Source organism: Atta colombica, unplaced genomic scaffold (genome assembly GCF_001594045.1).
Source record: "Atta colombica isolate Treedump-2 unplaced genomic scaffold, Acol1.0 scaffold69, whole genome shotgun sequence".
Classification (NCBI taxonomy): domain Eukaryota; kingdom Metazoa; phylum Arthropoda; class Insecta; order Hymenoptera; family Formicidae; genus Atta; species Atta colombica.
This window is the reverse complement of record NW_017259560.1, coordinates 105,134-110,176: the sequence shown is the minus strand read 5'-3', so window position 1 is coordinate 110,176 and position 5,043 is coordinate 105,134. Positions and strand designations below refer to the sequence as shown.

The window sequence follows — 5,043 nt, the reverse complement described above, 5'->3', positions numbered from 1 at the left end:
TATATATAAAATATATGATAATTATATAATTTAGCACCACGCAGCCCAAAAATCAATAAAATGAGGCTTATTCGATACGTTTTTGCACGAAATAAATAAATCTGATAGAAATAAGCATCATTCTACCTCGAAAATCGAGATATTAATCGTTAAAATTTAGTTATTCAGGTTAAGAAAATTTCCACGCAACATTATCATGCATAATGGAAGGGATCTCTTCTTATTATTTAGGTGACTCCTGCCTTCAGTATTAAGGAGACAATATGGCCAGATCACGTCTGAAATGATGGAAAGAATAAACGTGTGCAGTTTGGCCAAATCACGCCTACTTTTACTCTGTGTTGTCTCTCAGTGGATGACTATCAACTGTGAAACGCGAAATATGAGGCGATATTCATTATCCATTTTTATTTTAAAACTATTTTAAATATGTCTTAAGATGTTAATATAGTTCTTGAATTAACTTATGACATCTTAAGACAGTCTTAAATGTAAGAATTGACTATGAATACCGATCTGTTTCGCATCGTGAAATTGATACTGAATCTTTTCTTGCACGAGGAAAGATTCAGTACCAATTTTAAAAACATAAATTTACTGCTTTACAAAAATTCACTGCTTTAAGCACAAGCGTTAGCAATGAATTTGTGTTTGTGAAGCGGAGAATGTGTTTTAAAACGATAAATTTGTGTTTTTAAAGCAATAAATTTGTGTTTTTAAAGCAATGAACTTATGTTTTTAAAGCAGTGAATTTGTGTTTTTAAAGTAGTGAATTTGTGTAATTAATGCAGAACATATACATACACTGTTAGAAATGTAAACATGAGTTTCGTTTATATGTAAATGAAGCTCGTGGTTATGAACGAAATTAAAAGTAATGAATGATTTAACTGAAAATTAAGTTACAGTAGTTACTTAAAGTTACTGAAATGACCGTGATGGCAAAAAAACGCGGCGATCAGTCTCGAAAATCGAATTGTTAAGCGTTAAATTGGAGACTTTAGAAGTTAAGATATCTATCATCCCTCAATATAGAGTTACTGTTGGAAATGTTTTTAAATTTTATTAACTTTTAAGTTACACAATTTGAATTTAATTTTATGACATTACATTAAATTTAATGTATTTATAATTAAAAAATATATTTGTGTCATGAAAATTTATGAAATTTAATATACTTTTCATAAAATTTTATTAAAAATACATTAAATTTCATGAAAAATACATTAAATTTTATGTGCATGTATTATTAAGATTTGAAGTGGGGGGGGGGAGGTATTCTAAATAATTATCCTTTTTACATCTTGTCTTTTTGCTTCTTATTAGGTTTTTGTTTTATATTGCTAGAGATAAAAGTTATGGTTATTCTACAATGTGCTTTTATTTTCTGTTTCTTATTTTTTGTTATTTTTTACATCTTGTTTTTTTTCTTCTTATCCGGTTTTTTATTTTATGTCACCTGAGATAAAAGTTAACGAACTTCGGAAGAACAGAAAACACATAGCAAGAAATACAATTGTGGATAAAATGGTTGCAAAGGGGAAAGAAGCAAGAGGTAGAAAGCAAGAAACAGAAGAGAAGGAGGGAGGAAGGAGAGAGAGAGAGAGAGAGAGCACATTATAGAATAGGCTTTAACAAACCTCGGAACAAACCAGAAACATGTAGCAAGAACTACAATTGTCGATAAAACGGTTTGCAAAGAGGGAAAAAGCAAGAGGCAAAAAACAAGAAAAAGTACATTATAAAATAGACTTTTTGCAACCGATAATTTTATGTCCCGCCATGTGTTTTTTGTTTTTTCCGAAGTTCGTTAACTCATGCAATATCGAAATCGTTTATCTCATGCAATAATGAAAAACGATAAAAAAAAAAACAAAACAAGCAGTAAAAAATTGCAAAATGCAAGAAATAAAACAGTAGAATAAACTTTTGTGTTTATAAAGCAGAGAATTTGTGTAATTAAAGCAGAAAATATTTATTCTAGCCTCAATTACTTATTTTCATGTCCCTCTATGCTATCGATGTAGCAGATTTTCTAACCTAAATAGTCGTCAACCTTGACGATTAATATGTATCGATTCGTAGGGCAGAGTGATGCTTTTTCTGCCACAATTTTTTCACTTCATGCAAAAACATATTGAATAAACCCAATTTTATTAATTTCTAAGCTGTAAGGTGTTAACCTATATAATTACTAAGTATATAAACTTTACATTCTACACGAATACTGATGCCTACACAGTACACAGGAAAAACGACGAGAAAAGTCTTCAAATATCTCTTCACTCGTAGAAGCACTTGTATTGTACAGTACGGATAATTATTACAAAATGAATATTAAATAATATCTGAACTACGTATTTGTCTCCGCACAAATATTCAGCATTTTTTAATCGTGACGATAAACTATGAAGAATAGAGATCAGAAAACCGAACTAGGCTTTTAGGCCGATATTTACAGTTAAATTCTATATTCAAGATCGTCTTAAGTACAGCCTTGAGCCAAGTCACGAACCAATCAGAGGACCATATTAGCGTTTTAAAACATTATTTAAGGCTACGTTCCAAAACTTCCTCTTCGAGAAAGATTTTACTCTATATATTATAATATACGTTAAGTGTATATTTTGAGTAAAATTTTCTTTGATGAGGAAGTTTTGAAACGTAACCTAAGACGGTTTTAAAATAAGTACGGACTATGAATACCGCCCATAGAAAATGACCTAGTTTTCACCGAGAGTTTAACTGGATCAAAATGTAAGAACTAACCAATTATAGTCGAGCATTCCCCTGTCGTTCGACTGTAAGAGGGGAATACTCGACTGTAGTTGATTGATTTTTATATTCTGATCCGATTTAAATCTTCGATAGAAATAAGACCAATGTGATTAAAATCAGATTTCTGAATTAAAATCTGCGGTACACAATACTTGTTTTTTTGCCGAATTGCTAGCTAGATTAGAATCTTGTCACCGTATTGGCTGCGAAATTGGTACTGACAGCACTGCCACAGCCAATACGATGGCAAGATTCTAATCTAGTCCTAGTAGCTAGTAGTTAGCAATCCAGCAGAAAAACGAGCATCGCTTGCCCCCTTTAAAGCGGGGAGCACAGACTCTTGCGTAACGTATAACACATAAAGCATAAAAAATTCAATCGATCAGAGTTCTTTATTTTATGGGAAGGAAGGAAATGGAGGATTTACTAATTGGTTTAATTTCTTATGCATTACGTGTTATGCATTATGTAAGAGTCTGTGTTTCCCGCTTTAGTATTGGTGGGATTGGTGTTGCTCGATAGGCAACGTTCGTAAAATTCTAGGCTGCGGCCCATTTATACCCATATTTATAGATTGCGTTCTGTTTCATGCATTATTTAAGACCGCATCACAAATTTTTGTATAACGCACAATGCAGAGTGCATAAGGGAATCAGAATCTTTCCTTTCCTCCCATTTCATGGAAAAAAAAATTTCTATTGTTTGAGTCTCTTATACACTAATCATACGAGCTATAATATTTTAAGCCTTAAGCCGTAAGAAATTAATCAATTACAATCGAATTCGAGGAGAACAATCAAATTCGACTGACTCATCCATTTCTTATGGCTTAAGGTTTAAAACTCTTATTGTAGATTCGGGATTATGCAAGAGTCTATGCTGCAGTCATTATACTTGTTAAGCTGATTTTTCATACGCAACACGCTATAGCAACAATTCGTTGCTATTGGTTAAAATTTTACATGAGATGACGCACTTCCAACGCAAAATGTATTTTGCCGAATCTCAAATTCAACTGAACGAACAATGAGCAGCAAAGAATGAAGCTGAGAAAATCTGCAATATTTGCAAAAAATGTGAAAATTGAGTATATTTACAATGAATACATACAATGAGTACATTTTATTAAGATTTGAAATGATGGGGATATTCTAAATACTAAATAATTACCTGAAATGATAATTGTCCAAATTGTAACTGCACTAACAGTCATGTAGGGTGCGATCGAGTTGCTACGAATGCATTGAAACATTTGATTGATCATTCAGAAAGAATTTTACTAATTGATTAATCAAAAAATGCTTCGAAACATTCATAGCGGCAATTCAACCGCATCTATAACCACAAGTTTTCATCTTTTATAAGTTTTCCATATTAATTTTCGAGCTGAGCAAATAAAAGATACATATTTAATGTTAAATTTTAATACATATGCTATTGCCAATATTCCTTTTCACGTGCAGCAAATACAGCGGAAGCAATTATGAAAAATTTGCATCACGTGACATTTTTGCTGCCGCAGCATGTTTCGCATGAAAAGACTTTAGGTCATTATATTGGGTTGTCCGAAAAGTTCATGCTGATTTTGAAGGAAAATTGAAACGCAGAAGATTTAAATTTTAGTATACATTTATTAAATTATATAGATGCTATTTTATTCTACAACTTTTCTCCATCTTTCAGGCAATTTGAAAATTCCGTCCTTCCAGAATCTCTCAGGTTTTTCAGCGAAAAACTTTTCTAAGTGATTTTTTATTTCGACCAAAGAATTGAAGCTTTTTTCATTAAAGGAATTTTGTAATGATCGAAATAGATGGAAATCAGAGGGCGCGAGTTCTGATGAATGGGGTAGAATATCCCAACCGAGCTCCAAAACTTTTGTCGAATTATCAGACACATGAGGCCGCGCATTGTCCTGATGAAACATAACGCCTTTACGATTCGCTATTTCTGGATGTTTTTATTCAATTGCTATCTTCAATTCGTCTAATTAGGAACAATACTTCTCTGAATTTATCGTCTCGTTGTTTGGTAAAAGCTCATAATACAGCTCATAATACAATACTCTTTCCAATCAGACACAGAGCATGACCTTCTTTGGATGAAGACCGGTTTTTGGGGTGACTAAAGATGGTTCATTCCGCTTTCCCCAAGATCTTTTTCGCTCAACATTATTGTAAATGATCCATTTTTCATCCCCTGTCACTACTTGCTTCAAAAAGTGGTGTCTCCTCGTTGCGTATATAGAGCGAGTCGCAAACGGAA

General features: G+C 32.4%; 1 protein-coding gene across 3 annotated transcripts in view; it reads right to left on the bottom strand.

Annotated features, from left to right (window-relative positions):
* LOC108692316 (nuclear factor related to kappa-B-binding protein) overlaps window positions 1-2,378 on the bottom strand; it is a 77,869-nt gene extending 75,491 nt beyond the window's left edge. For all 3 annotated transcript variants that reach the window (XM_018200515.1, XM_018200514.1, XM_018200516.1), the window contains exon 1: window positions 2,239-2,378. The gene's annotated coding sequence lies outside the window, so the exon portion shown is untranslated. The remainder of the gene's footprint in view (window positions 1-2,238) is intronic.
* Window positions 2,379-5,043: the final 2,665 nt, after the last annotated feature.